At 35.4% G+C, this 14,695-nt stretch overlaps 2 non-coding genes across 2 annotated transcripts; one reads left to right on the top strand and one right to left on the bottom strand.

The window, feature by feature from the left end:
- The first annotated feature begins 1,183 nt into the window (after positions 1 to 1,183).
- Trnai-aau (transfer RNA isoleucine (anticodon AAU)) lies at positions 1,184 to 1,257 on the top strand. The gene has a single exon. It is a non-coding gene; the product is annotated as a tRNA-Ile (tRNA).
- A 7,638-nt stretch (positions 1,258 to 8,895) lies between these two features.
- Positions 8,896 to 8,969, bottom strand: Trnai-aau (transfer RNA isoleucine (anticodon AAU)). Its single transcript has one exon. It is a non-coding gene; the product is annotated as a tRNA-Ile (tRNA).
- Positions 8,970 to 14,695: the final 5,726 nt, after the last annotated feature.

The following is a 14,695-nucleotide window of genomic DNA, read 5'->3' as shown; positions in this document are numbered from 1 at the left end:
AGGAGATTTCTTTTCGGAGTCCGTCGAAAGATATGCGTGATTTCTTCCTCCATTGGTTCAGCCTCTAGTTGGTGCTGTGCTTTGTCACTGAGGCTGCTGTTGTATCCACCGAGACATATCCCAGCAAAAAAGTCAATGTCATGTTCCGCATAAAGTTCCTTGTATGATCTCGTAAATGCCTCTATAAGTGCTGTAGAGTCAGTTAAAATTGTATTATTCTCATTCGTTGTCAAGCTGATGTGTATTGCGTTCCCCATCTTCCGCTCCCGCATGAGGGAGTGGATGCTAATCCGTTCTTGTTGGAGCGCACTCTGCGTGCTGTTGAAGCAGAAGCGAATTTCCATGTTAGCTCGGTGGATGGCTATTATTTTGTCTTTCAGTCGACAGGATTCCTGCGTCACATTGGTATCCATCACCGATTGTGTTCTTAATTCTCGCAGTGTCCTTTCGTACAAATGGAGAAAGGAGTCCTGTTACAGTCTACAACTGAAGCCAAAACAAAAAGAACCAATATATACAAATAACGTGTTTTAAAATGTTTCAGGTAATATTTTATTTTTAGGTATTTTTTGTTTGTATTTCGTGTCCGAGTTTCGTGTTAAAAGTGTTTTTGCAACACAAGAACAAATGAAAATTCAAATTATTTTTGCTTTTATCGAAGTCGTATCATTATAGATATACTTAGGTAAAACGTTGACCTGTAAATTAAATGATTTGATAGTCGATGTAGCTGCTCCGGCAGTGAATTGTGACGGCAGTTTTGGAAATTACGTGTGATTAGCGTAAAGAAACGAAATTGAAAACAAAAGTTGCGTGTGTGTGTATATATATATCACGCTCGGAATTATTGAAAATAATTCTTCGTAATTTTCGTAATCGAGATTCGTATTAAAATTGTTTTCGCAACAAGAGTATACATGAATATGTTCGTTTCTGAGGTTAGATTACACATCTATGTCAAGTACTGAAAGACTCGCTCACAGTTTTATTTTAACCAAATAATAATATATTAGGAGTGTTCACACGCTAGAGTAAATTGTATAGAGGTTTTAAAAAAGAGACAATTTGAAATCATTAAATCAATTTCAAATTCAGAAGTATTCGAAAAAAATACTATTCTAAGTTATACGTGGACTCTCAAAGCAAATTAGTATTTGCACTTTAAACATAAAATTATTTGACTGGCCTGTTAGCTCAGTTGGTTAGAGCGTCGTGCTAATAACGCGAAGGTCGTGGGTTCGATCCCCCCACGAGCCAACTATTTTGGTTATTTGTGAAAATATCCATTTTGTGGTTTTTATGACAGACAAGCTTAACACCCGCGGGATCATTCGCATAATTTCAGACTATTACTAAAATACCATTAAATGGAAAGTATATGATTGATTCAAAATATATTTACTTCATTAATTGACACTATAAATTTGTCACGTACATAAAATATTTAATTTATTACACAACCGTATAAGAATAATATTTTCTAAAGGGGATATGAGTAGTATAATTTGGGGCCTACGGGGCCAGGCTTAAGGATCCTATGTTCAGCAAGAATAGAGATCTAGTACAAGGTAGAAGTTGTTTCTTTTTTTAAATTCACTGAGCTTGATTTAGCAAAACACGTGTAGTTTTCTCCGTATGCTCCTGATTATTTCTGGCAATAATTTTCTGGTTTTCTCCAAATGCTTCTGGTCATTCCTGGCAAGAATTATTTTGGTTATTTCTGTGTGCTCCTGATTATTCCTGAGAAAACAATCACTTTATTTTTTTTCTTAATGAGACAGAAATTTGCTTCAGAATTTATTTCAATTAGTGAATTCCTGTTACCGATTTAAAACTAATAATATTTAAAACAGGTGAAATTCAAACAAAAAAATCCTTTACTGAGTCCACTGCAATGCCTCAAAACAGCTGAGCAACACTTTCATGGAAGACGAATTTCGTTCTCCCTGATGTCTTATGAAGCCCTCCTTCTCTTGCGATAGTGAATGAGCATCCAGCATCCCAACTGAAACAGTGACAGTCTGTACAAAACCACATGTGTCGCAACTGTTGACAACAATTGTAACAACTAACAACATTTTTTTTTTCAAAATATAAATTACCTCTCTCAGGTAAATTGAGTTATTGTAGCCTTGTAGTCTTTTAGCTTCGCAGTCCTATAGCTTTGTTGTCTCGTAGCCTTGTAGACTTGTAGCCTCATAGCCTTGTAGGCTTGTAGCCTTGTAGCTTCGTAGTCTTGTACCTTCGTAGCCAAGTAGCATCGTAGATTTGTAGCTTTGTTGCCACATAGCCTCATCGAATTGTAGTCTCATGGCCATATAAACTTGTAGCCTCCTAAACTTTTTGCTTCGTAGCCAAGTAGACTTGTATTCTCGTTTCCATGCAGTTTCGTGGCCTCGTAGACTTGTAGCCTTGTAGAATTGTAGCCAAATTTTGTTTGAGCAGTTGGAGCTAAAGACAGTGGGAGCAGTTGGAGCCAAAGGCATTTGGAGCCAAATACAATTGTAGTCAAACACAGTTTGATCCAAGATGTTTGGAGCTTTATCCTATCGTTGGATAGGACGACCATCCTGCGGATGGTATCCTACTTACGGGGTCGTAAATGTATGTATTTTTCGTTAAATGCTCGTAGTCAAGTCTGCAGTATACCTATGCCACATGATCAAGCAAGCCTGGCACCCGGCCGTGAAACATGTTACTATGTAGAATGATCCGAGTACCTGTGCCCTGTCTTGTACAGACTGCAGTCCTATTTGTCGAAAGTGTGTCCAAAGAGTGCCTGTGTGTCCAGTGTTGTCTTTTTTGTCGAAAGTGTGTCCAGTTTGTTCAGTCTTTGTCCATTGCGTGTCCATTGCATGTCTAGTGTGTCTTCTTTTTGTCGAATGAGTGTCCAGCGTGCACCATTTTTGTCAAATGTGTTTCCAAATGTACTTCCTTTTTGTTTAATGTGCTTCTTTTTTGTTGATTGTGTTTCGGAACATGCTTCCTTTATAATGAATGTGCTTCCTTATTGACATATGTACTTCCTTCTTGACTTATGTGCTTCCTTATTGACATATGTGCTTCCTCTTTGAAGAATGTGCTTCCGTATTGACATATGTGCTTCCTTTTTGACGAATGTGCTTCCTTATTGACAAATGTGCTTATTTTTGTTGATTGTGCTTCCGAATGTGCTTCAAATTGTGCTTTCTTCTTTTAATTTTGTTTTTACTCGCGTATTAATGTAAATTTTTCGGTTATTACTCGAATATTATTACAGCGGGATTATAAGCGAGTCCCTAACGACATGACTCTCAGTCCTTCTCTGACCATGTGCAGTGCAAATCAGCTGTATTTAGTAAGTTTCGTGAGATTTTGTTGCTGTTTAAATGTCGACTTTTATCGACCATCTACCATCGACAGTGCAGATTTTGAGGGCAGCGACGATGGCGACGACTCATATCCCATTAGCATCGTTGATGACAACTACGCAGAACTCGATGGAATGTGTACCATCGTCACCGACAACATCAGACGAGACTTCAACCAGTGTGGTTCCACCAGCAGAAGGTACTTTAATGAATGCAGTGCTGGCTGCAGAGGAAACCTCGATGAAGGACGTTTCATCATCGAAGGAGACTTCAATGGCTCCATCACACTCGCATTAAGGGCTGCATCACCACTAGCATCAATGATGTCCAATAAAGGTGCATCGGCGTCTTCCCAGCATCGGTGTCGTTACTGTAACAGTATACTGTGACAGGACAGCGGTAATGTTCAACGACATGAGAAGAGAGAATGTGCTCATAATCCTTCTCAAACAAAATTTAAGTGTGAGAAATTTAGCAAGAAGTTTACAATAACAATTATAATAATTTAAAAAAACATGCCATAATCTGCAAACAAATTACTTCTCCCGCCAAACGACCGAGATTGACATTTCAGAAGACTCGTGTTAGTGCGTTATTGAGTAATAATACGTCGAGGAATACAGACAATAAATATTTATGTGACATCTGTGAGAAGACTTTTGCATATTCTCATGAAGCATGTTGGCATGAGAAGAAAGAATGCTTGAAAACCCCATCACACTTGGCGTTTCGCTGTGATGAGTGTTATGCATGGTTTACTCTTATTGACAATATTAGACGACATGCGAAAAATTGCAAAGGTGAAGTGCGTTTTTCCTACTGCGGACCAGCTGGTATTTCATTCTTCACAAGTTGAGGTTGAGACTCGTACGCTCAATGCCTCCAGCAGTAAAACATATCTGCAGCAAGAAGCTTCAATATCAACCGAAAATGCAGCACAGCCTATGACTGTTCTCGGCGCGTTCAGACCGAATGAAAATGGATTCTACCTGACGAAATAAGCTTTCCTTGGAATTTTGAAAGAATTGTTTTACCTAAACGTCTCTCTTGCGCCAAAAAAATGTTTGTAACTTTCTTACTGATGCCTTGAAGGATATTGTTAATCAACTTGAATAAGTATTGGAAAACGATCACAACGTGAAGTATAACTTGTGGCCGGAATGTAGGTACTTATAGTAAACCTGAGCCATTTCATGACCAGGCTTGCAAAAGAGCTTTAAAAATGATGAATACTGCTCTCTACCTATCGCATGACATAGAAAATTCTGTAAGTGATGGAATTTTAAAAAAATCAGAGTTGAAGAATAATCATACCAAGGAAAAGTTAGAGGATGGACACTTAGCCATGTAGATTGATTTCACCTAAGAAAAATCTCTATTTGCTCACTGTCACTGAGTGAATAATATTTATTATTTTCTCAAATAGCCTATTTGTACTTGTAGTAAAGTAAAATTTATGCAACAAATTTTTCTTTGCAATTTTGTTGTTTTTTTCTTGCACCTTTCACTTAATGGCAATTTTATGAATTAATTATTTTACATGAAATTATCTTTTTTTAAGTATCAAGTAAGGATCGAACCAAGTAGTGAAATTATTTGAAACAATAATTACATAAATAAATGTTTTTTATGATTTTTAGAATTTTCCGAATTTCTATGTTATTACTTGATGTAAGTTTTTGGACATACGCCATTGCTAAGAACTTTTTCTGTTGAAGAAGAACAAATAAATAAAAATAAAAATAAAAATACTCAAAAAAGGTACAAAAAACACACAAAATTAAGCAAAACAATTGCTGTTGTCAACAAGGATATGAACACCACAAAATATTCCGAAACAGGAATATGGTCAGCAAACAAAGAAAAAACAAAGAAAAATGTACTAAGAGAACGAAAAAATCCCCACAAATGATGACAACACAAAAATATTGAAACCCAAAATAATTCAGCACAACAGTTGAAGCGAGACAAAAAACATGACAAAACGAATAAACAAACAAATACAATAGTTTTACCTAAACAGAAACAAGCTTATTTTTATTTTTATTTATTTATTTTATTTATTAGTTCTTCTTCAACAGAAAAAGTTCTTAGCAATGGCGTATGTCCAAAAACTTACATCAAGTCATGCACTCCCATTGCACAAATCTTTTAAAGATAACTTCTATGTTATTGTTAGGAATTTCTAATGTGACTTAGGTGACCGACATGACGGAGGTGACAACTGTTGACTGTATGGTGATACTGCACTAGGCTATAGAGGGTAAAATTAAAAACTAATACGTCGGTACGTACTCTAGCAGATGAAAACAAGTTGGCGGATCCAATATGGCTATCGTAACGTTAGACTGGTTGGTATTATTGTGGGCTGTCAGTACTCCAGCTGCCACCACAAAAGAAAAAAAGATCCAGTGCCATTTTTATTTTTGGCCTCACCGGTTTCAAACTGATGACTGCATGAAGCAAGTAAATTTTTTTATTAAAAAAGTATATATTAATTTTTATTAATTTTAAAATGTTTTCCAATTTTCTAGCATAATAATTGCAGATTTTCTGGATGGTGAATGCGAAATTATAATTAAAAAATGACGGAAGGTTCTATAATATGAGATGTCGAATGTGACGTAAGCAATATTCATTATAAAATTATTAAAATTGTAATCAGGTGTATTTTAATTTTTTAAAGTGAAAAATTCTATAGGAAGATTTGGATAGGGAGTAAATTCATGTAAGTCGTCATCGACATGGTTACGTGACGTGTTAACGATAACACTATGTCTGTTCCTATTAGTATAACTTATTGCGCTGGGCCAGCTGTGAATATATACCTATATATAAAGTATACGATTACTGTGCATTAAAAAGTGAATATAAAATATTAATATTCTCACATAGATATATAGTTTGAATAACGAAGAAAACGGAGTTATTGTAGCAATATAACCTAAAAATTAAGAACATCATTATTTATTTTTTAATACCTATAATTACTATACAATACAAATTTGAATACCGAAAATTACTATGCAATGCGTTATTTAGGAGTTATTTTACTAACGTGATAAACAAATTTGTTGTGTGATAATATGTTTTCGTAAAAATTGTGAAAATGTCTCTGATTTTTATCAAAAAATATTTTCTTATGTTACACAATTAATTATATTTTACAAAGTTAGTATTTCTTATTTCAAATTATATTTATATTTTCTTAATTCTATTATTAATATTAATAATAGTTACTTCTATCATTATTATTGATTCTATCATTTGAAGTTTAGGAAAAAATGTTTGTTTATAGTTTTAAGTTTTCACTTCTGTTGGTAGTCCTCATGACTGCTTTGAAATTTTTTTATAACTGTTTACTCTCACCAGGAATCGAACCGAGAACCTTAATCGTTTAATTCAATATTGGCGTTCAATGATTTTTTGATAATCATTAGATATATTCCGAATTTTTTGGTTGAAAATTAAAGATTTGCAAGTTTATGGTCAAGGTTGAAGTCATGACCTGGATGTTTGATTTTTGGGATTTAAAGGAATTTAAGCCACTTAGAAAAAAGTAAAGTCTCCAATTAGGAAAATTAAGACTCCGGAATTTTTTGAGGAAAATGGGACATTTTCCCAAAACACGGGATTTTTTTTCCCTCGAAATAGGGAAATTTGTGGGTCTTTTTTGTCATTTTTGAGGAATTTTGAGGAAGTTTGACACCAAGATGGCCAACATGACATCATAATCCAAGATGGCGGATAGGCTCACCGCTGCACAGCCTTAAGCGTGGCCCTGTAGCCCCACAGTCATACTACTGATATGCGTAGAACTTTTAATTTTAGTATAGATTAAGTTTATGATTTTTAACTTTAGTTTCAGAGTGTTCAAGTATACATTTTCCTTGGTAAATTCACACATACTTATATCTTTTTCATTTCATGAGGTAGACAATTTAAAAAAATAGTTAATTACGTGCCTATTTTATTATAAATATGTTTATGCCATTGGTTACACAAACAATTTTATTTTCCGTGGTTAAAGATATGCTTAGAATAGTTAAATATTTTCACCTCCTTACAAATATCTCCCATTATTTAAGGCATTTGATACAATCGCATCTTTATTTAAAATAAAGAATACAAATATCAAATTTATTATCTATTGTATTAGTTGATTCCTAGTTTTCTTAGGATAACGTAAATAAAATCTCCACATTTTTTACACCTTTTCCTTTATCCTACATTTATGCAAATATTTATAGTTAAATAAACAATTCAATATTCTCTAACCAAATAAAAATACAACTCTTCCCCTTTTTGATTTTATATGTAAACCATAAATAATTATTTGTAAACTTATATTTATATTAAATTAAATTTTATCCAACCAATACTGATTAAATGGTTTTATCACTTTTTTATATTAACCCCTGTTTCAACATAAGAAATGATATTTTAAAGTATGTTGAATAAGATAAGGTAGCTAATAGTATGTTTATTTATAATTTACAATACCTTAAATTAATTTGATTTAATCAGAAGATATTATTTTTATGTTAAAACAATATTCAAAATATTTCACTTTTTAAAAATAGAAACTTCAGCAAGATGTAAAAAAGAGTTGGTAAAAATTGTATGTTTATTAATCGTACCACATATCTTACCTTCTGCTTGATTAGCTACAGAGATAAAGCTTTAAAAATAAAAAAAAATAAAAGCGTTTTCCCCGTTTGCGGTCGAATATAGAACAATGGTGGAGATTAAACCAGATTTTAAATCGAAAGTTTTTACGTTATTTTTGGTCAGTTTCTTAACTACTACATCTTAATTTATTGTATACATGATTTATTACTAGATATATATTATTTATGTGCACTGCTTTAGAGGTCGAATATCGAAGAATGGTAAAAGAACTCTACGCAATAAATTATTTACTTTAGTTATGCTAAGATTAATACAAGTAGCTTTGTTTGCTATGGTGATATGAATTTTTTATGAGAAAACAAAACTTAAAGTTTCTAAATAATTACAAACATCCTAACTTAAAACAAATATAATCTGCATATAAAAATTAATATATACTAAAACTTTTAGTATATTCTATTGAGTGTATTCAGAGATATATAAATTCATAAGCTCAAAATTATCTTATTTTCGCTTATTACGGAGCTTATATTTGAAAAGGGTGAAACAAACCATTTAATTTGGTCTGCCTCATGATACAAAAAGGAAATATATATGATTCATCAAGATAAAATTAATATATTTGACACTCATAAGTTAAAAATGAGCAACATGATCCATACAATGAATTAAAAGACCTACGCATATCTGTTTGAGAAAATTATATTTTTTAACTGTTCTGTAATAAAATTAATTTTTTATGTACTCGATTTTTGTCTATTTATTTAGTAAATATATTTGATATTATTACATAATTTTCATCTATGTATATTTTTAGCAATACTCTGAAATTGTGCGAGTGAAACAGCGAGTTTTAAGCTAGCCTGTAATAAAAACCAAAACAGAGGTATAGTTTATAATTGACAAAAGGAAGTGGCCCGTGAGGGGATCGAACCCACGACTTTCGCGTTATTAGCACGACGCTCTAACCAACTGACCTAACAGGCCAGTTTAGGTTCATTTCTTACATTTATTTACTTACTAGCTGCAATACCCGGCGTTGCCCGGGCTGAAAACAGGGTGTAGTTAGTAATTGTCTTCTTAATTTGAATGTCAAGAGTGAAAATTAATTTATATCACTTTCAGATCCCGACAGACGTTGTTCTGCCAGTTTATAATTATTTACCTGGTCTGTATGTAATTTAGAATTTATAAAGCAACTAGCTGCCCGACCCGGCTTCGCACGGCTATACTAATGGAAAAAAATTAAGCCACATCTCCCATTTACAGTAATGGTAAATAAAAAAAAATTCAGTGAAAATTTATTACAAAGCTGTATAATATACCGGAGAGAAAATGAATAGCACCGATGGTTTCCCGACTCGTGCACGCAACGTACCACTGATGTACCCGTATTTCACTACGGCAGTCTACAGGCAGATCACTCTTGCGCCGCTCATTATACATGCCCCTCCTTGTGGGTACGCCACTGCCGCGCGATGCCCGTTGCCATGTAGACGCAGAAGGCATGAACAATGCAAAATCCTGTTCTCATGCAGACAAAGTACCCACTGTTGCCTGGTTTTAACCACCCATGGGATCTAATTTTCGGAAAATGTCATCCTGCGTAATATAAGGAACATTACTGTGATGTTTCAAGTCTGTAAAATATATAGGTATAATTGAAAAAAGGGCAATTTTTTATATTTAAAGTACCCGCAATATTTCAACAGTGATGAGGACTGCACTAACAATGAAATAGTCGTTGCCATAGAGACGAATGAAGTATCAACAAAGCAACAGCCGTTGCCATGGTGATTTCCTACCAAAAACTGGAAATTTTGATATATTACGCCCCCGAAACTCCCCTTGGGATCGGATTTCCGCAGAATCCGTTCTTAGTGAGCGTCTTCATCCCAAAATGAGTAACTATGCAAAAATTTCAAGTAAATCGGGTGTATAGTTTTAGAGATCTCGTGATGAGTGAGTCAGTGAGTGGTATTTTATCCCCTTCGGGGTAGAATTAATCAAAATCCTTTCTTAGCGGATGCATACGTCATAACATCTACCTGCATGCCAAATTTCAGCCTGATCCGTCCAGTGTTTTGGGCTGTGCGTTGATAGATCACTATGTCAGTCAGTCAGTCACCTCTGAGTTATGTATATTTAGATATAGAAAAAAGCTGAAAAATAAGAGATAACTAATATTGAAAAGATTCCATTATCAAGCTAATGCTCGGCCTGCATTGCAATGCCTCATTCAGTTTGAAGTAGTTCCACACATACAAACATCTATCCATCTCTCTATATATATTTATCTCTATCTACATTTATATATCTATATATCTCTTTTTATCACTTTAACTCTACATATATACTTCCCACTAGCTCTTTATCTTCTATATATAAGTCTCTATATAGCTCTATACATCTATAGGAATATATCTCTATATCTAACCCATTTCATTCTCTATACCTCGCTCTATCTCAACTTATTTCTCCGTCTCTATTTCACTCTATATATATCATTCTATCTCTGTCGCTCTTTTATATTTAAATAAATTGTCTCATGCGTGCGCACTTATACAACAAAAAAAGACGAAGTGCCGCTATATAAAATCAAATAAACACAATTTTTTGACACGATTCGTGCTCCAACTATTGAAAAATTGTTATACCGTCTCAGTAACCTTCATGGGCATGCGCATAACAAATCACCAAAATTTCATCGCAATCAGATGAATGGTATAGGAACGCATACGGCACAAACAAACGAAAATTAAAGACATGACAAACGCACCAAACGATGGTGCGTTTAAAATTCAAGGCAACTCTATCTATTGACGAAGTTAAGAACAAAACTGTTATTAGCGCCTTTATTTTGCTAGCCGCTGCGAGCTCCACTAAGCGGACTGGACCCACCAAGGAGAAAAATATGAATTTGCCAGACCTTACTATGTGTATGATCGTGTGTCCGACGTAGAGAAATGACACTCAATATTTGTATGTCTATGACCTAGGATTTTTTTGTTATAAAATAAAATTATCACTTTTTCACTCCCTTTGGGATGGAATTTCATATTAATATGGGGTCTATGTGTTAATCCAGGTTATAAGCTAGCTGTAGGCCAAATTTCATTCAAATCCATTCAGTAGTTTTTACGTGAAAGAGTAACAAACATCCATCCATACTTAAAAAACTTTCGCGTTTATAATATAAGTAGGACTGTACCAATTGTCTTTGGCTCCAACTGCTCCAACAACATTTGGCTACAAGTCTAAAAGGCTTCAAGGCTACAAGACTATATGGCCATGAGACTACAAGTCTACGAAGCTATGTGGCTACATGGTAACGAAGCTACAAGGCTAGGAGGCTACTTGGCTACGAAGCTACCAGTACACGAGTATACTTGGCTACGAAGCTACAAGACTACGAGGCTACAAGCCCACAAGGCTACGAGACTACGAGGCTACAAGATTGCAAATATACAAGACTACAAAGCTACGAGGCTACGAGGCTACAACATTTCCATTCAGCTGCTATTGTTAATTTACCTCTAGCAAAAAAAAAAAAAAAACTTTTTCGAAGTAGTTCCAAATCTTGTCAACAGTCGTCGACACATGCTGTGTTGTACAGACTATCGCCATTTCATGTGGGATGCGGTATGTCAATCACTATCGCAAGAGAAAAAGGGCTTCGTAAGACATCAAGGAGAAGGAAATTCGTCTTCCATGATAGTGTTTCTCAGGTGTTTGGAGGCATATTATTCGGCTCAGAAATGAATCTATTTTGTTTGAATCACACTTTTTTTTTAAATTTTGTTAGTTTAAAATCGGTAACAGGAATTCACTTATTGAACAAAGTAGTGAGGAAAAAAAATCTGGTCATAACGAAAAAAAATACATGCAAGGATTGTTTTCTCATGAATAATCAGGGACACACAGAAAAAAACCAACAGAATTCTTGCCATGAATTACTAGAAGCACTTGGAGAAAACCAACAAAATATTGACAGGAATAATCAGGAGCCCACGGACTGAAACGACGCACGTTTTTCTAAATCAAGCTCAGAAAATTAAAAAAAAATTACGAAACAAATTCTGCTTTGTACTAGAATTATATTCTTGCTGAACATAGGAGAAGTTCAATAAATGGCGGATCAGCTCACTGCTCAACAGCCTAAAGCCTGGCCAAGGGCCCCCAAATTATACTACTCATATCCATTTTAGGAAATATTATTCTTATACTGTTATGTTAGAAAATAATATTTTTATGTACCTGACAAATTTGTTGTGTCAATTTATTCAGTAAAAATATTTTGAATTGATGACATACTTTCCGTTTAGTAGTAAGATTTTATCAGTAATCTGAAATTATGTGAATGACCCCGCGGATTTAAAGCTAGTCGGTCGTAAAAACCACAACATAAATATAATTTACAAATGACAAAAAATTTTGGTCTGTGTGGGGATCGAACCCACAACATTCACGTTAATAGCACGACGCTCTAACCAAATTTTTGTTTTATTTATTGAGATTGTTATTGCTGGTACATTCACACAACAGAACTAAGTTTGGAAGAAGGTTTTAAATGTGTTACATACACTCGTACCAAGAAACCAACATGTTCTACCATTAATATTTTCAAAACAGAAAAAGGTAATGTCCAAATCGTCTTCTTTAGGTGTTTTTTACCACCAACCACCTGTCACATCGTAACTGGGTGATGAATTATTCCTGCAGAGATTTGGCACTGGAATTTTGAGCACGAAAGCAGTCTAGTTTGTTGAGAGCCATACAGCAGCTCCTCTTCACAGTCGGAAACATTATGTCAAGATAGCACATCATGTTCGCACTCACGTCTCTCTGTGGTATGCCTAGAAGTCTTGCAAGTGTTCGTTGACACGACCCCAACAGTGGACGCGAAAAAGAGCAGTCATACAATCGATGTAAAGCAGTGTCACGATAGCCACAAAGTTTACACCGGTCGTCTTGGGTAAGCATGATTCGTTTCCTGCGATGTTTGGTGGAAGTCAGGTGGTTTACGAAAGCAAAAGCTGCTGCACGAAGATGAGTGGGTAGTTCCGAGTCCGTGAAATTTTTCCATATTTGCATCCAACGGAATGAGAGGATCTTGATCTGGATTTTTGGTATGGTGTTTGTTGTTCTTCGATGAAAATCGCAGAGGAATCACGTAGACAAATTCTTTCTATCTGGGAGTTCTGAAATGGTGGTCCTCAGATGCTATGCAAATGCCCTGTAGTGCCAGGGAAGCCTTCCAATAGCATCCATGCTTCTGTGTACAAAGCCGATGAACGTCCACCCTTTAAGAAACACTGTGTGATAGACTTCTGGAATAAATCTCTGCCTTCTGCTCGTCATCAATGAGTCCTAGAAGTCCTTTGATGGCAGGACTCGTTATTTAATCTATGCTGACCTTGAAAAGGGAACCTTTCAAAATAAACCGTCCTACATACTGCCTGATGCGAGACGCTATTGATATTGGCATTGGTAACACCTGCGCCATGTACCATAACTGTGACAGTGAGTAGGTGTTGATAATGTTTTCTGAATAATGTCACATTTCGGAGGTTGGATTTCAGCAGGCTACCTTGTACATTTTGAGCAACTTTATCCCAATTCTCTCAAATTGTCTACTCTATGTTGCTGTTAAGGAGTATTCCTAGCATTCGTATCGCATCCTTGGGTTAGAAGGGATGTGAAGGATTGATCATATCTGGTTCTGCTTTCAAGTTAAGGACATGCGTTTTTGAGAATTTATATTTAGCCTGCGTAGGTTGGTGATAATGTGAAAGAATATTGTGAACAGATGTTATTTACGCCTCATTGCACACAATAATTGTGATATTGTCTGCATAGCCAATGCATGTTAATTCGTTCCCATTAATACTCAGGCCTGAGAGAGTGGCATTGAACTTTCTTATAATGGGCTCGATGTATATTATGAAAAGCACCATCGAGCCGGGCACCCTTACAGTGGTGGTGTGTGCAATTGATGTTCCCTGCACTGCACAATGTTGATAAGGTCCAACGACATCCGACAGCACTGTTTTAATTCGATTAGCATACACCTGTGCGCTGTGCAATTTGTTTGTAGTCAGCACAAAGAAGAGTGACATACCTATAATGAGTGATCATGTGGTTGTTTCACCTTAGGAAGGAGAACAATAATTCCTTCTGTTTGTGTGCATCCTAGGTGTTCTCATTGGATGACTGTTTGACTGTTAGAGCCATTTCGCAGAATTCACCTGGAATTATCGGCCAGTAATGCAGGTAAAACTCTAATGATATAACATCTACTCCAGAGGATTTTGTTTTAGGAGCTCATCAAACAATGTGAGTGATTTCTTCCTTCCTTGGTTCTGCCATTAGTCAATACTGTGCTACATTACCGAGGCTGCTGTCGTATATATGTTGAGAAATCTTGTCCCTGCATCAAAGTCAATGATATTTTCGGCATAAAGCTCCTTGTATGTATTTGTAAATGCTTCTAGGGTTGCGGCTGAATCCCTAATCACTGTACCATACCCATTCGTTACAGCGCTTATTTGCCATTTGGTCAGTATCTTCCGGTCCCGCATGAGGTAGTGGATGCTAAGCTCTTCGTGTTGAAGCACACTCAGGGTGTTATTGAAGAGGAGTCAACTTTCCATGTTAGCTCGGTGTATGAGTAATAGTTTTTCCTTTAGATGACAGGATTTCTCCCTCATGTT

This window comes from Bacillus rossius, chromosome 8 (assembly GCF_032445375.1).
Source record: "Bacillus rossius redtenbacheri isolate Brsri chromosome 8, Brsri_v3, whole genome shotgun sequence".
Taxonomy (NCBI): domain Eukaryota; kingdom Metazoa; phylum Arthropoda; class Insecta; order Phasmatodea; family Bacillidae; genus Bacillus; species Bacillus rossius.
Note: the sequence above shows the minus strand (reverse complement) of the source record. Positions and strands in the feature narration are given on the sequence as shown.